Source organism: Giraffa tippelskirchi, chromosome 4 (assembly GCF_054371585.1).
Source record: "Giraffa tippelskirchi isolate mGirTip1 chromosome 4, T2T-mGirTip1v1.2.pri, whole genome shotgun sequence".
In the NCBI taxonomy this organism is placed as follows: Eukaryota; Metazoa; Chordata; class Mammalia; order Artiodactyla; family Giraffidae; genus Giraffa; species Giraffa tippelskirchi.
In genome coordinates this window covers 33411397-33433344 of record NC_137278.1, presented here as the reverse complement: position 1 = coordinate 33433344, position 21948 = coordinate 33411397, and the positions used below count along the sequence as shown (strand labels likewise).

General features: G+C 43.9%; 1 protein-coding gene across 1 annotated transcript in view; it reads left to right on the top strand.

The window, feature by feature from the left end:
• The window catches only part of RBKS (ribokinase), a 124239-nt gene extending 103421 nt beyond the window's left edge, over positions 1-20818 (top strand). The window contains exon 9 of the transcript XR_014051802.1: positions 18722-20818. The gene's annotated coding sequence lies outside the window, so the exon portion shown is untranslated. The remainder of the gene's footprint in view (positions 1-18721) is intronic.
• The last annotated feature ends 1130 nt before the right edge of the window (positions 20819-21948 follow it).

The window sequence follows — 21948 nt, the reverse complement described above, 5'->3', positions numbered from 1 at the left end:
TATATATTATTTGGTTAGGGTTTTTGGCTAGCTGTGTAAAAGCAAATTGGAGACATCACAACCTTTCCTTCCTTTTCTTTGTAAAAGTAGATTTTGTTTCTCTTTGCAGTTTTCTGTATGGTGATACTTCAGCATATGAAAATATCTTGCTCCCCATCAACCTTTCAGAGAAGGCAATGGCACCCCACTCCAGTATTCTTGCCTGGAGAATCCCAGGGACGGGGGAGCCTGGTGGGCTGCCGTCTATGGGGTCGCACAGAGTCGGACACGACTGAAGTGACTTAGCAGCAGCAGTAGCAGCATCAACCTTCCCTCAATGGTTTTAGCATTCATTGATGATCTTTTTTTCACTCAGGAATTATGTTTTGGGGTACACAGTGGTAATTTTTCTAACATTTCATTCCTTATTCATTTGTTAGTTTTCTTCTGTAAAGAAAAGCTCTCTATTATCAATTGAGGCAGAATTATAATTCTTCCTAAAAAGGCAGGATAAATGCTAATTGTTTTCTCTTTAATTACTAATATTCAAGTAAGACATTAGCATAAGAGTCACTTCCAATGGTGACAAAGATATTTTCCCCTTTGTGTAATTTTCTTTAAATTTTTAGTATCACTATAAGGGATTTTTATTCCTTGTTTTATAGTCAAACATGGTCATTATTATTTTTGATGTTCAAAGTTTCCCAAAGGAGGTCATTAGGAATTCCTTCAAGCTGGTCCAGTGTTTTTTCAATGCATTTCCTTCCTTGCTTTCTGTCACCAGCTAACTCAGGTTAACCTTGTACTTTCCCTGGCCCAAACATGGAATCAGCCATTTCTTCAAGGTACTCTGGTTCTTTTGGAAAGACGTGATATATAGGAGCCACCATCTGATACACAGCACTGGACTAGATTTTAGGGGATTTCAAGTTTTATTTTAAGCCATAGAATTTTCATTTAAATGAAATTTGTCTCAGAGCTCACAGTGTAAAATGAAACATCATCTCTTGAGGGATGTCCTCAGAATCTTGGACGCCACAAGTCATGGAAACTCTGGATTATGGAAATGGCCACATTCTCTTCCAGTGCCATTGCTCTGGATTCCAGTTTGAGGTTTCAAATCCCACCCACAGGCCCTGCAGCCTTTTGTCATACTTCTGTTGTCTTCCTTCCCAAACTGTCTGACCATGCAGAAGCTGGTCCAGGGAGGAGAGAGCTTTATGGGCACATTGGCAGCAGCAGGAACAGCCTCGAGCAGAAGACCACTCAAAACCTACACCTCCTCAGAGATAGGAAACAGCACTTCAGAATCAATTCAGGACCACAGTTACTGAGTATCTGCCAAAGACTGAATGTTTGTGTATCCCCTCACCTGCACCAAATTCATATGTTGAAACCTAATCCCCAACACGATGGCGCTTGCAAGTGGGGCTTTTGGGAGGTGACGAGGTCATGAGGGCAGATCCAGTTCTTGGATCTCTTCTCTGTCTACATTCATTCCCTTGATGGTCACATCTGGCTTATGTTTTTAAAAATCTACAAGCTAGGACCTGGTGGTCCAGTGGTTAAGAATGCACCTTGCCATTCAGGGGACATGGGTTTGATCCCTGGTCAGGGAACTAAGATTCCACATGCCATGGAGTAACTAAGCCTGTGTACTGCAACTACTGAGCCCACACATCACAGCTAGAGAGTCTGTGGGCCATAATGAAAGATTCCACATGATTCAACAAAGATCCTGCATATTGCAACTAAGACCCAACACAGTCAAATAAATAAATATTTTTTTAAAAAAATCTACAAGCTGAAGACTTTCAGATTTATGTCACCTGTCCCAATCTTTTCTCCAAACTTCAGAATGGTGCATTTAATTGCCTCCTTGACATCACACATCCAAAATCAAATTCCCAAAATTGCACTGCATCCCACAGTCTTCCTCTATGTCGGTATGTGGCAATTTCACTTTTCCCGTTGCTAAAATGAAAACCCTGGCAGCCAACTTGATACCTCTTTCTATTACACCCTATATCTAACCCATCAACAAGTCCTGTCACTCAAATGTCACCTAATCTGTGAGGCCCCTATGCACACTGTGTAAAAAAGCAATGGGCAAGCACATGCACACACAGGCACACACTCCCTATTCGCTCTACCCCAGTTTATATTTTCTGATAGTTCTTATTATCATTTAATATTACTTGTGTACTGGTTAATTTCCTTATTGTCTATCTTTGTTCACCAGAATGTATACATCTTAAGATCAGGAATTTTGTCTTCTTTACTCACTTCTGTATCCTGGTGCCTGGAATAATGCCTGCTGCCTCTATTAAATATCTGTTGAATGAATGAATAAATGAATGACTCTGGAATGAGATACACCATACAAATGTTAAATTATTAATAAATACTTACATTTAAATGGCAAACAGTGATAAGAATTTGTATACTGTTGATTGCTTCAGGCAAACTTATAAGCTTACTTTTAAAAAGAGCATGTACACTGTTTGTTGAAATTCTTGTATGGAGTAGAGAGAAGCAGTGGCTTTCTAGTCTTATTACTTCACCCTACATCCACCTGTTATTTACACCTAACACTTTGTTGGCAGTTGGTAAGTGTTAATTAAAATGTTTATTAATATAGATGTAATTTATGATCTGGGATATGTGTGTATATTTGTCTGAATTTACATAATGAGCCCTCTGTGCCTTATTAAAGTGCAGAACAATTAGAGCATCCTGGCAGCCCAAATGGAAAGGGTATAGTCCTTAGGGGAGGGGCACTCATCCTCTCTTGGCACCTGGGAGAAGGTAGAGCTGTTTAACTTAGATTCTCAGCCCAGAAAAATAGACGAAGGGAAACAACAACGTCTATTGAATATCTGCTCTCACAGGGCCTTAGCCAGTGTCTGCATTGTGTTGGTCGACCCCACATTGCTTAGCACTGGGATTAGACCGTAAGGATCTAGGATCACAGCTGTTGCCCTCTCTGCTGGGCTGAGAGGTCCCTAACTGCCTATTTGTTCAGCACACTGTCCTACCTACATCCTGCCTGACTTAGAGTTGGAAAGTACAGCCACTGTTCTTGCCTACAGAGTCAGTGATCCTGGCTCCCTGGCTGTCCCAGGGGCCTGGGCACATGGGCATTTGAGGGAGGGAGACTACAGGACAAGGTGCGAATAGCTTCTACCATAACCAACTCAATCCTTCCCAGCATCAGGGTCTTTTCCAGTGAGTCAGCTCTTCGAATCAGGTGGCCAAAGTATTGGAGCTTCAGCTTCAGCATCAGTCCTTCCAATGAATATTCTGGGTTGACATCCTTTTGGATTGACTGGTTTGATCTCCTCGCAGTCCAAGGGACTCTCAAGAGGCTTTTCCAACACCACAGTTTTAAAGCATCAATTCTTCTGCACTCAGCCTTCTTTATGGTCCAGCTCTCACATCTGTAGGGACTCCTCTAGTGACTCAGATGGTAAAGAATCCATCTGCAATGCGGGAGACCTGGGTTCGATCCCTAGGTTGGGAAGAGCCCCTGGAGAAGGGAATGGAAACCCACTCCAGTATTCTTGCCTGGAAAATCCCAAGGACAGAGGAGCCTGGCAGGCTACAGTCCCTGAGGTAGCAGAGAGTGAGTGACTTTCACTTCACTTCACCAACTCAGGCACCTCCCAGCAGATTGGACAGTTTCAAAATCGGGTCCTCCACCTCAACAGCTTAGTCTTACAGCAAAAACTTCCTGAGGCAGCAATACTAAAGGCTGGCAAGACCTAGGGGCACCAACCAGGTTCAATCTGTGTGCAGAGAGTATCCTCAAGTTGGCATTCAGTGCCTTCTATAGTCTGGCCTCACTCGCCTAATTCAACCCCATCTCTCTTCCGTGGAGCCTGCCCTTCCTGGAAGAGTAACAGTTACTCTTTGGAGGAAGTCTCTCCTGACCCTCCACTTCCCATCCTACCTTCCACAGTTTCCCCTAAGAGCACTTGTTATGTTTCCTGCCCTCCTTGGATCACTTGTCTGCCTCCCTACTGGCATCTAAGTCCCTTGAGAGCCAGAGCTTCTGAGTTTCTGTATATCTTCCCAATCCCACACTTGTGCCACCCTCCATTCCCCACCAGCAGGAGCTCTTAACACAAAGCGGTGCCCCACTAACTTTGACGAGTATGAACTGAGCACCTTCTATACTAGGGAACCCTGCCTTCAGCCATTCTCCATCTCTTCAATCCTACCTCCCCGCCCAGGTCCACTTGAGACAGGGAGAGTGGGAGGAAACAGGAGAAGAATAGAAGCAAAGGCACAGACTTGTCCAAAAAAAAAAAGCAGTGCACATCCTTCTGGGGCTAGAGTGTGTGAAGAAATGAGCGTGGTGACTAGAAAGGATCCCTGGGGCTACGTAACCAGGAAGGAAGGAGCCAAGATGATGTAGTCCGGGGCGCGGCCTTGGTTCTGTGGGCAGCAGGGGAGTTAAGTGATGTGATCAGATCTCTGTAGTGATAGCATCTGAAATCACACCTTTCTCCTGTTAACTGGGAGAGAGGCAGGGACCAACCCATCTCACCAAACACAACATTCCCAAGCCCCCTTCACTTTGTGAAGCACCGATAGGCACTTTCTCTGCCCTACATGTTAATACCTGCTTATTTAGTTAACACATGTATTTGGTGTTTCTGTAATAACTGGTAAGCTCTTCCTGCTTGTTACCTTAGACCAGTCAACTCACCTTTTTTGAAAGAGGGAGAAAGGGAAGTAGAAGAGTGTCATTGGAACCTTTAAGAATCTGCTAAAAGCTGTGGCTTAGTTTTTCCACCAAATGCACATATACTTGTCCAGAAACAATTTTACCTGGACTTTCCAGTAGTTCTCAACCTTGGCTGCACACTAGAAATGCCTGGGGAGATTTATCAGCAACTGATGCCTGCCTCCCACCCCCAGAGTTTTTAATTTAATTGATCTCAGTGCAGTCTGGATTTTTAAACTCCCTAGATTTTAGTGTACACTCAAATTTTTAAAGTATTGGGCTAGGGATTTGTGGACTCCAAGTGAAGGCCCCTAGCGTAGACCATAAATTTCATGTGTGTCCATTTAACTTTGACAGTGAGCAGCACCTACTTGTGTAGGCAGGGGAGGGGAGAATGTAGCCAGCTTGAAAGAATGAGGAAGTCTTGGGGCTGTCAGTAAGGAGAGGGGGTGCTCACCTGCATTCCAGAAGGTTGCAGAATACTTAGCAAAAAAGGCACTGGAACTGAAGACAAAGAGCCGGAAGCTTAACTGCCTTCCTGAGAGATGGATGGAAGGCCAGGAGACAACACCCTTCCCACACACACACACTGCACCTCCCCAAGAAGAGCTGCAAACTTTATCAAAGGGCTGGCAGAATCAGCCTTTGGGGAAAGTCAACCAGTTAAATATGTGGTTGGTGACACAGGTGGGGAGAGGGTGGCAACTGTGGGTGCTGAAATAAAGCGGGTGTGAGGGTGTGGAGGTAATGGGCTGAAACTCTTGGCAGGAGGAAAGGAAGATTTGGGATGTGGTCAAGGAGAAGCAATCTGAGGGTGGTGGTGGGTGGGAGCAGTTCTGCATCACAGCAGCAGAAGAGGCAGCTGCGGTGGAAGGAGAACTTGGTGTAAGGCCTGACCCCACTGTGTACCAGCCAGGGGCCCTGCTCGAGGACTTGGCCTCAGTTCCTTACCTGGAACTTGTGTGACAGTAACTTCAGAGGAAACCACAATCTCAGATGATTATCCTCAGGTCATCTCTAAGGCTTTTTTCGCTGTGAGGTCCCATGAGCCAAGGAAAGCACCCTCTGAAAAATGCTCTTTGAGGTTTTCAAACCTACTATCCATCAGAATCACATGGGGTGTTCAATGCCAAATAATACAGCTCAGTGGGCGATGGGGGCCCGCAGGTGGTTTGTAAGTCTCACTTGGTGCTTCTGATGTTTCACATGCTTTGGGAATCAGTGTTCTAGACCATGGGGAGAAACTCCTGGGGATCTTGTCAAAAGGCAGATTCTCAGCCATGAGGTCCAAAGTAAGGCTTGAGATTTTGGGTTTTTTTGTGTTTTTTTTTTTTTGAGATTCTGTGTTTCTGAAAGACTCACTGATGGTGCTACTGGCTGTGCATCAATGCCACTCAGCGTAATCCAGGCAACACCCCCAGCAGCTGCAGCAGTATCATTTGGGAGCTTGGGAGGAATTCAGAATCTCGGGCCCCACCCTAGACCCACTGAATCAGAATCTGCAACTCAAAGTGATTCATAAGCACCTTGAAGTTTGAGAAAGATTGTTCTAGAAGTGACTAACTGATCAGGGAATCAAGGTTGAAAGACAAATGGGAAAACAAGGCTCGGTTCCTTAAAACAGAGTCTAAGTTAGAGAAGGGCAGAGATTTTCACCTCTTTTAGTTACTGCCATATTTGTGGGCCTGGCACATAATAGGAACTCAATAAATATTTGTCAAGTGAGTGGGTGAGCTAAGAGTCCAGTTTCCGGGGGCCAGGTATGAGGCTAGAGTGGGGCCAGTAATCACCATGACTAGATGCCAACTTCTAGGGTCCAAGTCTTTCTAGCCCTCTGTCCAAGACAAGATTGGTCCTGATGCTGGCACAGAGCAGAACTCATGGCCATGTGAGGCAGGAATGTATTTAGTTGTCTCATCTGTGAAGATGAAAAGGCTATATGAAATTGCAGCCAAAAAATACACTAGTCTTCTCCAGTAGGTCTGCTACAAGAACCAGGGGCTGAGCCAACCAGTGAGATATGGGTGGCCAAAGGAGCCCCAGCTCCAGAAATAACTCTTCTGGTCTGGAGGAGGGAATCCATGAAGCTGCCTCCAACATGTTTATAGTGGGTAGAATTTAATTACACTCAGCAACAATTCTAGTATACCTCCTCTTTCCTCTGTTTAAAATGGATGTCAGTAAGATCTACCCCAGAGTCAAAGGCAACCAGTATGGCTTTTGTGGGTTGGCGAAATAGTAGATCCTACAAAGGACAAACATGTTTGTTATTAACTAGCCTTAGAGGAACAGACCAATAATTCATATTTGAAGTAGTCTTCAAGGATGTCAGTCTAGAAGAGAAAATGTTTGTTTTTCCTATGTGTACTATTATCCAAAATTTCTGCATCATCCTAACAATAGAAGCTAGAATTTCAGCCAAAGGAAATCCATTTTCATCCTGCCCTAGGAACAAATTGGGCTGAAGATTTCTAATAGATTCTTCAAAACACCATACCTTTTTCCTAATGATTATTTTAAATATACCGTGAACATGAGAGAATGCCTTCTAAAGCAATGTCATTTTTATCATCAATTTCATTTGCTTGATTCCTGCAAATGAATTGAGTAAATAGTAACTGTGCATTCCCTAGGGCTCATCTACCTCTGTCTTGAACTTGGATCCATGTTTAAGGTAAAGTAAAATGACCATGGTAATGGCCATGCCAGTCATGGCAAAGTTTCCATGAATAACTATTTTCCTTTCTTTTAAAAAAAGTTTATTTATTTATTTGGCTTCACTGGGTCTTAGTTGCAGCATGTGGGATCTAGTTTCCTGATCAGGGATCGAGCCCAGGCCCCCCTGCATTGGGAGCATGGAGTCTTAGCCATTGGACCACCAAGGAAGTCTCCGTGAATAACTGTTTTCAAAAGGATAATAATTTTCCATCATGACTTCCTCACTTTCAACCCAATCCTCAACCTAATTTCTAACTGTTCCAGAGAGGTGGGTCCCACAGAGGGACAATCCTCTGAATGTCTTGGCAGCATCTCCTGGGAGGATGGTCCCTGCCCAGCACCCAGTCCCCCAAGTTGCCAAGTGCATATAAGGAGAGATCATGAACTCCAACATTGTACTCATTGGCTGCCAGAAAAGTGATTTAAACTCCTGTACTCCACTGTCCTGGTGTGAATGTATCATTGCACCTTTCTTGCCTTGTGAAAAGAATGGCTAATTATCTTTTCAGTTGTTTAGGAATAGCATTCAATGGCAAGTTGCCATAGTCATGCAAATTCTCGGTCTTTTAGGGCCATTTTGAATGGGTCTGTGTTTCTTTTTTGTTGATCAAGAGAGACAGAGAGTTGTCATGTTCACAAGGATGATCTAACTTGCGCTTCTGTGGTTTGGGATCCTGCCTGCCTGTGTTTCACCCTGTTTTGCCTCCAAGGCAGAAGCCTATGTCTCTAGCCAGGAGATTGTGGTTAGTTTCCTGGCCTCTGACCGAGGTGGGGACACACCTGCACCCCTGAGGGAGGGAGAGCCTGCGGAGGGTCTGTGGGGCCAGGGCTGAGTCACTCAGCTGGGAGACATGTCAAACGGCATTAGAACATCAGTTTGGCACTTAAGGAACAAGGGCCCACACAAAAATTCATCTGTCTGTTAACAATCTAGTCCATTTTCAAACTAAATCAAGAATAGAGATTCACTTGTTATCACCTATTCCAGCACTGGAGTTTGCTCTTCATGTGAAATCCTGCTAGGAGAAACCTCAGCTTCACCCACAGATCCAAGGCTCCCCACCTGATAATATGTCATCACAGGCCGCTCTCTGTTACTCCTACAATTCACAATCCTGTTCCAGGACCAGGCAAATTCAGAAAACCCCACTGTAAGTCATCATCTTAGATTTTGCTACCTAAATCACTTTCCTTTCTCAAAAAAAATTATTTGAAATGTAACTTGAATAAACCTGAGCCCCCTTCCTCCCTTATGTAGTTCTATCTTCACATGGTATCCTATTCAAAAGAAACATAAGTTGAACTCCAAATGCCTTAAAAATCATGGAAACCTTTGAGAAGTTTCCTGAGAAGTGGCCATACCTAGCCCATTCTCTCTCCAGAGAATGGCTTTTCCCTTTATCCTGTAGATTAATTTAGCCTCTTTGATGTCTACATTCCTTTATCCTAGCAACCATCTAATTCAGCCATAAGAAAAGGGAGGAGGGCAGGGAGGACTTGCCAAGCAGCCCAGAGTCCTCCCATAGAAAGCCAGAAGGGAAGAAAGACTGTAACTACCTGTGCCTCAGGGTCTTGGTCCAGAGGTGAGAAGAGGGAAAGAAGGAAAAGGATGCCCATAGTGCTCTTAGGACCCAAGGGACCTTCTGCATCCTGAAGATGGCAGCCTCCTGAACAGGACTGGGTCCCCACATGGCTGCCTTGAAGCTCACCAGCAGGCACAATGCAGGCAGTAAGATCCTCAGGCCCCTCCACAGGGTCCTGGGACCACTTAACCCAAACAGAGGTAATCACAGCAATGTGCATATGTCTGTCTCTCTGTGAAGCAAGGGATTTGAAGGATTCAGATGGTTTTGATGTAACGTGATGTGCAGCCAAAAGGGAAAATTGGGATCCACATCCAGCTTGATTTTCATGGCAGTAAGCCATTCCAAATGAAGGAGGCAAAACCTTTCGAAAGATGTCTTCTGTGATTCAGAATAACTGAGTCCAGTTTAATCTGGTGCATGGTGAAGTTAAAGAGCTACAGGACTGCTTCAAGTGTGTTTTGCAGTTTTCAGAGTTACTAATTAGCTCCATGACATTAAGGTTAATGAGATAAAACATCTATAAATCAAGATGATGGCCAAATCAAGAAGAAAGCCCCCAATTCCTGCTCCACCATGAAAACACTCCAATTTCATTCTTTCAGGCTGTCCATTTGATTAAATTTGATTATGTGTGAATATATACAAGTGTATAATTATACAATTCATACTTAAATTAGAACTACCTTGCTCAAAGCTCCTTTCTAAATGTATTCAGTGCCAATAAGACAGCAAGTCAGTTGTTAACTATTAACAGAATGAACTGATTTGATGAAAGTCTAGGAGTGACACTTCCCAAAGAGCAAAAGTCTGTGTGTTAGATTAAAAAATATGTTCCTAGACTCCCCTGGTGGTACAGTAGATAAGAATCTGCCTGCCAATGAAGGGAATGTGGATTCAATCCCCGGTCTGGGAAGATTCCACATGCTGCAGAGCAACTAAACCTATGCACCACAACTACTGAGCCTGCACTCTAGGGCCTGGGAGCCACAACTAGAGAAGCCACTGCAATGAGAAGCCTGCACACCACAACTAGAGCGTAGCCCCCACTTGCCGCAACTAGAGAAAAGCCTGTGCAGCAACAAAGATCCAGCATAAATAAAAATAACTTTTTAAAAAAGAAAAAAGTACGTTCCTAAAAATTTGGATATAAAACAAACTCTGGAAAATAAAATTATGGATTTTATCAACTAAAGCTATAGAGGAATTTGGGATTTAGAGAACATTCTGATGAATCCTTTTGTAATCTGAAGGATTCTATGCCACTTAAACTCTCTATCTGTACATGTGGGTTTTTCAGATTGTTATCAGCCTAGGCCCTGGAGTCAGGAGAATCAGGTTAACACCTTGACTCTACCACTTACTAGCCCTGTGTCCTTGGGCAAGTTACTTAAACTTCTGTGCCTCAGTTTCTGCATCTGTAAAATGGGGATTATAGTAGCCTATCTCATAGGGTTTTTGTGAGAATGAAATGTGATAATTTACATAAATCATTTAGCATAGGACCTGAAACATAGTAAGTACAAAGTAAATTGTGATAATTACAAGGGACGTAGAGCCCAACTGGACTTCAACTTTCCTTCTTGAGCCTTTTGCAGGGAATACAGAGCCTTGAAGCATGGGTTTAGTAAGACAAAGTTCCTTGGAATTTATGATGGAGGCATAGTTGCTCATTATCAAGCTAGTTTGAGTGCAATATTTAGCCATTTTTCTTTTGTTGAGACCTTGATGCACTTCCTTTTTTTTTTCCCCTCTCACTAACTTAAAAGATTAGTTATTGTGTTCTGGGCATCCAGATCCCTGGGAGATGGAAAGTAGCCCAGAGACTCATTTATATTTGATAGATGGGCCTTGAATAGAAATGGCATCCCTTGGGGCATATTTGGAGGCTTTGGCTATACAGAGGAAATTTCCCCGTCTTCTGATGCTGTCTGATCCTTTTGACTGGATCCACTTCCTCCTGGAAGAGCTAGTGGGAAGCATGGTCTGGTGGGAGCAGATTCTCAAAACAACTATCCTACTTCTGGAGGACCCCACTGTGAGTGTGTGTGTGTATGTGTGTGTGTGTGCACGCGCGGATGTTCATGCATGTCCCCACATTGTATGTGTGCGTGTGTGTACTCACGCATGTCCCCACACTGTGTGTGTGTGTCCCTACACTGTGCATGTCCCCATTCCTAGCAAGGAAGGATATTCTCTTAAGCTATAAGATTAAAGAGCTCCACTGAGTAAACGTATAATACAAAGTGTCAATTACTGGCTCTGGTGACCACAGAATGAACCCCATTTCAATTACAGGAAGAGAAGAGGAAGCTGAAACCCTACAAAGACTAGGGCCCTGAAGCTGTAGCCCAGGTTGGCCCAGCCCAGCCAGCCAATTTCTGCTTAGTTAGTCTTCGAAGAACACAGGCTTGAGCCTGCCTATTGCATCAGTTGCTCCCCAGCTGCCCTTCCCCGCCCCACCCTGGAAAGTGGTAGGGAGAGCTACGTAAGGCAACCACTGTGAAGCAACCACTCAGGCAGGGGGACATCTGGAAGAGACTGTCTCACTCCTTCCAGCCAGGACCCACCCAACAGGCACTCCTAATCCAAGTCCACGAAGGGAAAGCACATGTCGGCCCCGGAGTCCTCCCAGCTGTCCTAACACTACACGCAGCCCTTTCTACCTCCACCTGGACATCATGTGGTGATGGACAGGACTTCTGAGCCTTCTGTTTTGGTCAAAGTTGGGTCTAGAATCTCAGAATGTTAGGGCTGGAAGACCTCAGAGGGCACCTGAACCAACATTCCCATTTTACAGATGATAAAATTGAGGCCCAGAGAAGCAAAATGACTTGCCAAAGAGCCCACAGCTAGATTGCATCAGCTTGCTCAGTCTATAGCTCACATCTCCTCTCTCTCCTTCTACAACCTCAGAAACAAAGGACCAAAGTATCTGGACTTGAGAAATCTTTGAATGGAAGACAATACCAGAAATGAATGCTCTGAGATCTGTGAAGTCATTTAAGATGGAGAGTATGATGCTTAACAGATTCTAATGAGTGAGGTTGAAATCCATTCTGAACCTGTGCAGAAGAATCCCTTAATCCAAGTCTTGCGGGAGAGCAGGCCAATTTTAGACTGAGATGGACAGGAGCAGACTGGGGAAGGGAGGGACCCATTCTGGAGCAGTCCCAGAAAGCCTAACCAATGCCTGGCTCTTCCCCCAGCCTTCAAGTCCCCGGAATACCGGGAAGTCACAGGTCCACTAAGGCAGGTGGTCAGCTTCCAGGCTGAACTCAACTAGCAGGCCCACTGTGGGGGCCCAGGTACACAAAGAAAGCATCCATCAGCTGAAGGTACGAGCATGGGACTCCAGGGCACTGGGTGGAGATCAATAACTACTGACAACGTATGCTGATTTAAAGGGTATATTGAGATTTGGACCATAAAACTGAGCACTGAAAAACTGATGCTTTTGAACTGTGGTGCTAGAGAAGATTCTTGAGAGTCCCTAGGACAGCAAGGTGATCAAACCAGTCAATCCTAAAGGAAATCAACCCTGAATATTCATTGGAAGGACTGACACTGAAGCTGAAGCTCCAATACTTTGGCCATCTGATGCGAAGAGTCAACTCATTTGAAAAAACCCTAATGTTGGGAAAGATTGAAAGCCGGAGGAGAAGGGGGTGACAGATGAGATGGTTGGATGGCATCATTGACTCAATGGACATGAGTTTGACCAAACTCTGGGAGATAGTGAAGGGTAGGGAAGCCTGGAGTGCTGCAGTCCATGGGGTGGCAGAGTCGGACAAGGCTGACTGAACAACAACAACAGAAGCTAGAGCTACACACAAATCCACATACATATTCTTTTTAAAAAATCATTTTATTGAGGTATGATTGACACACAAAAAGCTGAAGATACTTAATGTACACAATTTGATGAGTTTGGAATACACACATCTTCTTTATTTACGTGTAGTTCCACCGATGCTCAGTCCAAGAGGAGTCCAGCTTCCTGGGTCACTTGCAGCTGAGAAGTGCAGCCTCACTGAGCTTTAGCTGATGAAGGACCAACATCGGCTCCTTCTCTTTCTGGGACCTTGTTTAAGAACCACCTTTTTTGGTTTTTAACCCAAAAGCTGCCAGCAACACGTGATGTCCTACAGTTTTTAGGCTTTTCCTGGACTCTGGAAACCTCATGCTGAGTCTCTCTCTGAGCCTGACACTGATTTAACAGACACTTGTGCTATTTATCTGGTATCTGTGACTTTGCTGAAGGCAATATCTTCTTTAACTGACTTCTAGAACTGCCCACATTCTCACAGCCCCTCAGGACTTGAGAGCTCAGCCATGTTCTCCTGCTGACACCCAGGTCCTGAGAGATTAAAATTCTTCAACCCACCTTTCTGATTCAGGGGGGCTATACTTTTTCTTTTGTTTTTTTTGGTTGAGTTGGGTCTTAGTTGCAGTGTGTGGGCTTAGTTGCCCTGTGGCATGTGGGACCGGGGCATCCTCGACCAGGGCATCCTCGATCGAAGTCACGTCCCTTGCATTGGACGGCAGATTCTTAACCACTGGACCACCAGGGAAGTCCCTTAGGGCTCTACTCTTACAATGCAATTACTCACCTTGAATTTCTTATCATTATCTCAAAGGGGCAAGAGGCATTTTTCCTTCTTTTCAGTCTGCTGCACACAGGAGATTTTCCAGCTGCCGGTTAAATGCTGCGCCCCAGCAGGTACCAATGAGCACAACACCATCCACTATCAGGTGTGCTGCTGGGCGAGCCATGAGGTCCACATGAAAACAGTGGGACAGGGCTTCATTGTGTTCATGGGGCTCCCCTATTTGGTCACCAAGCCCCTCGCTGGTGCACCTAGGAAGTCACCCTGACACATCACTCTTCACTCCTCCTCAGAAGGATGGGGAGTTATCAAGAGCCTGTAAATCAGGCGACCCCACAGAGAGGGGCAGGGGACACATAGGAGCTCACAGTGGGGACAGGGACAGGAGACGGTCCTGTGAGCAAGAGCGTCCGGCACAGTTATAGTGAGGAAGCAGGCGACAGGAGAGGAATCAGGGGAGAGGCTCAGATGAGGAGCCTCAGGCAACCAGAGGGGGTCCAATCCAACATCATTAAACAGTTTTCTATCTTTTGCCTAATTAAGTTTCATGAGTCAACTCAAATGTTTGCTCCCATTTTCTGCCCCCAAAGAAAAAGTTGATAAGAGGATAGCTGGCCCAAGGATCTGGAATTTGGAAATGATCAATTTCCAAGTACGGGGAAAATTCATGAAAAATGAGCACACATACTCCATCTTCATCCCAGTCCTGCCATGGACAACATAGTCCAAAGGAGAGCTGAATAACAGAGCGTAAAGGGAAATTAGAGATGAGATAATTTAGTCAACGTCCTCATTTTACAGATGTGAAAACTGAGACCCAGGGAGGTGCTCAAAATCACTGTCAATAATTGCAGAACCCGTGGGACTAGAACTCTGGCTCCTAACTCCCAATCGACGTGTTTTCTTCCCTTTACCCAGGGGCTAGGTTTCTATCGCAGAAGCCATGACTATTCAGGGGTAAAAGTTTGCCTTGGAGCGCCCTCCTCTGGCTCTGGGCAGCCACTGGAGTAGCTCTGAGGATGCAGGCCTGGGTTCTTGGAGTTGAGTGTGGAACCGAGTCACCTGCAGGTGGTTAAAGCATTGCTGGGCCCACCCTAGAAGTTTCTGATTCTGTAGGTCTGGGGTGGGGCCCAATGATGGGCGTGTCTAACCAGTTCCCAGGTGATGATGATCCAAAGATTATTGAGAATCTCTGGTATAGGCAGAGATCTTGCAGTAAGAACACCCAGGTTCAAGTTCCAGCTTTGCCATACACGGACTGTAACATTGAACATGACGTTGCTTAATTTCTTGGCATTTCAGTCTCTTCATCTTATGATGGTAACTATAATAACCACCCATCAGGTAAACGCACAAAATAAATAAATCAGATGTAAAATTACCTGAGGAGTGCTGTACTGATGCTGTGTGAATACATAGACTCACAGATATATCACCTCTGTCTGGAGAAATAGCACTGTGAGCCAAGAAATGGCCATGGTAACAGAAGTGTTCTCTTGCTCTCTCTCTCTTTTTTTTAATGTTTATTTATTTAATTTGGCTGCTCTGGATCTTAGTTGTGGCATGTAGGATCTGGTTCCCTGACCAGGGATTGAACCTATGCCCCCTGCATTGGGAGGACAGAGTCCCAGCCACTGGACCACCAGGGAAGTCCCCAGAAGCATTTTCTTAATGCTACTCAAAATACCATGTATCTAGCAGAAATGGTGTTCATTCTAACACAAATGTTGCCTGAAGAATTATTAGCCTGGCACTGGTTTACCAAAGTAAATGACATGGTCCCTGCCCTAGAGGAGCCACTAGGAGGAAGATAAAACATGCAAATCCCAATAACTACCCTACTGGGTAATGAGCCAGGGAAAGAACCCTATCCCTTGGAGCACAGAGCAATCAACCCTGTGTAAGGAGTCAAGTAAGGCTTTGAAGAGGCAGTGAGTAGGGTCTTGAAGGATGAATAGGAGTTCTTTGAGAAGTGTCAGTGGGCACTCCAGACAGAGGAAACAATATGCAAAGTAGCCACAGAGATGTGAACATGCATAATGTGTCCAGGGAAATAGTGTAGCTCTATGTAGCTAGAGTGTAGTTCTATGTTGCTAGAGCTCAGTGGGTCTGGGAAAAAGAAGAGAGGTTTGGCCAGGAAGGCTGAGGCAAGATTTTGCAGAATCCTGATGCCAGGCTGAGAAGTTGGGACCTGATCCTGAGTCTGATGGGTCAGACTCCCACCTCCACCCTGGAAGAGTCCTTGGAAAAAATCCCTAATGAATCCCCAAGATGACGATTTATGAGCCAAGGGCCTTCACCACCCTCTTCAGCTCCCCCAGTGCCTGCAAACCTCCTCTGCCAGAAAGCCAAGCCCAGAAATGCCTCCTGAGCTGGGTGGGGGCCCTTGGGAACCTGGAAGGCACGAGGAGCAATGGGGCAGCCTCCCACCTCATACCTTCATCAAATAGGCCCCACTCTCCCAAAAGTTTCCTCATTCTCTCTCCCCATGGGTGTGGAGTCACTGAGAGGACAAAAGGCTGTTATCTCAAGCTAAGAAGTCTGGGAGGTGTAGGTGCTCTTGGAATTGGGAGAATGAGTGCTCTCCAGCAGGTGGGCAGGCAGCCACTGATTGCAATCCAGGAAAAGGTCTGTGGCGACCTACACATGGGTAGCAAGCCCCTTGCCTCACTGACCTGGCTGAGGTCCAGAGAGCTCGGGAGCTGAAAGGAGCCTGAGAGGTCATCTATCCCTGGTGCCTCCTTTAAAGATGAAATAAACACTCAGTGGTCAGGTCAACTGCCCGTGATGGCTGTCTATCCCTCTCTCCCTACTTCTGACTCCAAGATGTAAAATCCGAGCCAAAGGGAAACTGGTGCTTTCTGTGTCCTGGCCTCCCTCCCTCCTCCTAAAGTCAATCCCAGAGCACACACCTCACCCCTTTATCCACACTCCCCACCTACACCCACCCCGCCCCCCAGCCAAGCCCCTGACCCTTGTTAGACCCAGGCTTTTGCTTCCAAATGGGTAGATACTGAAATGTGTAGAAGAAAGTGGTCTCTACTATTTTTGAAAACTGCAATGGTGAGAAAAGGGAACAAAGTGCTAGTCTAAACTGTGTGGGTTTGGGTTTTCATCCAGTTCCTCTATCTCCTATGGAGGGGGAAGCAAATTGCTCTTGTGGGAATAATCCCTTTTGTTTTTAGGCAAATATTTTAATAGGATTTTGGGTTATGAAGGGATAAAACATAAACCTATTCTGGAAAAGAGACAATGCAATTCAGAACAATGTGAAACTACAGGCTCTGCATCGTAATTATAAAAGGTGGTTTTCTTATGGAATGAGTGGCATCTCGTCAGGGTTTATGGGGAGTTTTCTGAATACTGCAGCCTGGCCTTAGCTGTGCTTTGGGGACTTGAGAGTGGGGCCTGTGTCTACAGCAGGAGAGAGCTGGATTGAGTGGGTGATGGGCAGGGAGGGCAGGTCTGCGTACAATTACCAGATTTCTCACAAACCTGGAGGAGGGAACCCCAGCAAGATCGTGGCCACTGGCGCTGCTTCTCTTTTGTTTGGGGGTTGTGATTTGTTCTTCCCTCTGGCAGGGCTACAGAAAAAAAAACTGAGCTTCTTCTAAAATGACTACAAAGCCAAGTGAAACTGACCCATCCACCCCTGGTACCCCTGCCACTGTCAGCCTGGAGCAGGAGCACCTCCATGACACCAGAACCTCACCCACCTTTCCACTCTGCTCTTTGATGAGGCCTAGTGTCTGATGGAATGTGGCCAAACCCGACAGAACCTCTCAGTTCCTAAATATTCTTATTTTGAAAAATCTCTTTTTCACAAATACTTTACTTTGAAAAGGTAAAAAACTTTCTTTTGAAAAAGTTACTCTAGGGAACTGGATCATCCTGGGATTAAGGGTGCATGTCCTACCAGGCATAGGGAACTGGGCTTGAGTCAGTAACCAAGGGAAGGAATCAATGGGCATTAAGAGGTTACATGAGAACTTCCCTAGTGGTCCAGCGGTTAAGAACTTGCCTTGCAATGCAGGGGACACGGCTTCGATCCCTGGTCTGGGAACTAACAATCCTACATTCCACATGCAGCAGAGTAATTAAGCCTGCCTATGCACCACAACTATAGAGCCCATGTGCTACAACAAAGATCCCACGTGCTGCAACTATAAGACTGGATGCAGCCAAATAAATAAACATTAAAAAAAAAAAAACCAGCTATGAAGGTGCAAAATGATTCTTAAAAAATGGGGGGTAAAGGACTTCTGTCTTATATTATAAAAATTACACTACTCTTAATAAGAAAACATATTATAAACATATTATGATATATTCATATTTTAACATACATATAGTATAAAATTTAAAACAATAATTTATAACAGAAAAATTTATGATAATATAAATATGCTACTTTATAGAAAATATAAATAATACGTGAACATGTAAAAACCATAAATATCACCAATTACCTAACCTCCCCCAAAATGAATCGATGTCAACATTTGGGATACTATCTTCAGATCTTCCTCTATGCATATAAACAAATAAATAAACAAACAGATAACTAGATATATTGAACATCCACCCATGCTTATTTTAATTCCAATGAAAAGAGAACATGTTATTTTCCAATAGTTCTATTAATAGCAATGGGGGCAGGACCAACTCTCATTGGCCCAGCTTGGATTCTAGACTCAAGGAACCCTGAATTTAGAACCCACAAAAGTCAATTTAACCTACAAGATAGCTTAAAATGAACTAAATATTTACTTTCTCGAGTTGTTATACTTAATGAAATAAATGAGACCATGCATGTGGAAGATTTCTGCAAATATCAGTGATTACTAAAATCATTACATGTATTATTAATATTATCACCACCCTTTCCCCGTCATCCTTCTTCCTCCCCTCTTCTTGCTTTAATCTAGTTTTCTGCTTTTTCCTCTTCCTACCAAGTCTCCATCATGTCTGGGTTAACCCGGCTGTGGCCAACTGGTAAGGAGACCACGTGCTATTTATAGCAGTGTTTCCTCAGGCAGTGTGGTGTGTGGCGATGTGGGAAAACACCATTTAAGGGATACTTCTATCTCTCATTGCAGCCCAAGTGGCTTCTGAGAACTTTGTCTACAGTGAGGAAGAATGTAGAGAACGTACTCCTCTCCTCGCAGCAAAAGCAAGCTCTGCCTTTTATACCACCTGGTCAACCATTTAGGAATAGATCTGGTAGAATAAGAGTTTGTTACTCAGGGAGTGTCTGAAATGATGCATTCCCGTCAGCAGACCTACAGAGGACATTTCAGCTGGAGAGAGACTAGAAAAAAATCAGTCAACCCAAGCCTGGAGAGGACATCGGTGTGAGAATCAGCATTTTAGTTTGGCGAACTGAAGATTGGCAGCAGATCAGGGACTATAAGGGCTGAGTGCATAAAGTCCTTTATGGAATCTTGGACATGTTAAATAAGTAGTTTGGGAATAATTAAATTCCTACCTTAAAAAGCAGGTGGTTGACAACACATGTACACTGGAATTGAATAATTAAGTAAATGAATGGCAGATGGTGAGAGCCAGGTTTCTTATTGTTGGAGTAGGTGTTTACAGACAAACAGGAGAAGGGTAGAATGATCCATGTTGTAATGACTTAGAGTCATAAGTGGGAAATCATGTATAACTTGATATAATACAGATGGTTACATATGGAAATGTTTATAGATATATGTACACATACATGGGTTAGTATACATACATCTATTTCCTTGCTGTGTCAGCCTAGAGGATCAAGAAGCAATGACATCCCAGTAGCACAAGCACACCTACTGCTCAGAACTTGGTTTCTAATACCATTTTTCAATAAAAGGACTAGGTCACCTTAAGAGATGGTTGATCTAGAACTGGGGCAGGAAATATACAGAATGATTCAGGAGCATCTTACAAAGCTCAAAACTCCACAATGATGTGGTTTGGAGTGGGTACAGAACACAAAGAAATACAGAAGCCAATTGAAACAGCTCCTAAGGGCTAAAGCTGTAAAAATTCGAACAAGAAAATAAAGTATTATAACCCAAAGCATAAAGTGACTATTCATGAGTACATACTAATACAAATGAAAAATGGGAGAAAAGATGAACTTCCATATAGAAAAATTCCAAATAACTTGTGTATTATAGATACTCTGCCTTCAAGGAGATGGAGAAGTCATGTTGATATACGTGTTCTTGATATGATGACAGTGGTCTTCCTCTCCCCAAAATCCACACCCCAGTCAGATCACGAGAAAAACATTAGACAAATCCCAACTGAATGACATTTTATAAGATACCTGACTGTCAATCTGTTAAAGTCATCAAAAACAAGAAAATTCCAAGAAACTGTCACAGTCGAGAGAAGCCTAAGGAGACATGACAACTAGATAACATAGTATCCTGGATGTGATCCTACAACAGAAAAAGGAAATTGGAGAAAAACTACAGAAAACTGAATAAGATTGGACTCTGTCATTCATGGGGTCACAAAGAGTCGGACATGGCTGAGAGACTGAACAACAATAATGGTGTACCAACACTGGTTCATTAATCATGACAAATGTGCCATACTAATGTAAGATGTCCATAATAGAGGGAATTGGGTGAGGAGTATATGAGAACTCTGTACCATCATTGTAATTTTTCTGTAAATCTAAAACTATTTTAAAACAAAAAGTTTATTTTAAAAAAAAAGTACCATACACCAAAATGTTAATATTGATTATTTCTGGATGGTAGGATCATACAAGTTTGCTTCAAATTTTCTACAAAGTATGTACTATTTATATAGTAGTACCATTTTTGAAAGTATTTTTTACCATTCTGAAACCACTTTTTAAAGTAGGTATGAACTTACAGTTAGAGATAACAAACTGATCATTATCTTTATCTCCTCTTCCTCCACAGACTTCACAAAATTCTTTTTAAAGTATAGACTCATGAGAATACAGAGGGTGGAAATGAGGACATCAGTGGACAAGATTGAGTGCAGTAATTTGGGGCTGGAAAGGACTTCCCTGCTGGTCCAGTGGCTAGGACTCTGCTCTTCCAATGCAGGGGGGCCCAGGTATGATCCTTGGTCAGGGAATTAGATCCCATATGCCCTAACTAAAGATCTTGCAGCTGCAATTAAGATAGAATATCCTGCGTGCCACATGACACAGCCAAATAAATAAATATTTTTTAAAAGAAGAAAGAAAGTGGCTGGGAGAATGGTAACAGAGTCACCAGAACAGAGAAAACTAAGACTTGAAGGACCTGGAGAGGAATTGATGGTGATGAGTGAGCAGACTCTCCCCACAGAGCCCAGAGAGGCAGGGGACTTAGAGGCAGCAGGTTCTGCAAGAAGCTAGTTTGAAGCATGGGATTAGATTCTAGGGAACTGGCTGGAAGAGATATGAAGAAATTACAACTCTAGATACCCTTCCATCACACGGTCAGGAACCATACCCCTACCAGAGAGTGGAGGTTTCTCTAGAGAAATTGAATCAAAGCATCCCCAAATTCCAGGATTCCAGCAAGAAAAAAGGACAGATGTCTGATCATGTGTCAGTTCATATGATAATAGTACGGCCCTCCACCAGATTCCTTCCCAGAAAGGAACTTTCAGGCATATGTACCCTGGATAGAAGATTCACTGGAAAAAAATTTACCTGCTCCCGAGAGAAATCCTCAAAGTATTGACTTTTCATGGTTCCCCAGTGAAATGGCCTGAGGATGAACCCCACCAGTCAAATCCTTGCCCACACACGCAGCTGTCAATCACACTGATGCTCACTGTTACATAGGACTGGACAGCCTGAAATCACCAGAAATCTACAAGAACGTATCCCACATGAAAGAGAGAGACTAAAGCAAACAAACATTAAAATGAAAAAGGAACTCAGAAGAAACAGAGATAATTTAAGAAAATGATTTTTTGAATTTTAAAATTTTATGTATATATTTAATAGCCTCAGAGAGCTAAAAGAAGATACACACCCATGAAAAAGAATTGTTGAGTTGTTCAGTTGTGGCCAACTCTTTGCGACCCCATGAACTGTAGCCTGCGAGGCTCCTCTGTCCATGGGATTTTCCAGGCAAAAATATTGGAATCGGTTGCCATTTCCTCCTCCAGGGGATCTTCCCCACCAAGGGATCGAACTCAAGTCTCCTGCACTACAGACAGATCCTTTACCACTGAGCCACTGGGGAAGCCATGGTGTAAAAAAAGGAATAATCAGAGAATGAGTAAGAGCAATTAGGAATTTTAAATAGATAGCTAAAATTAAAAATTAAACAAAAGAGTAGGACAATAAACTTGAAGA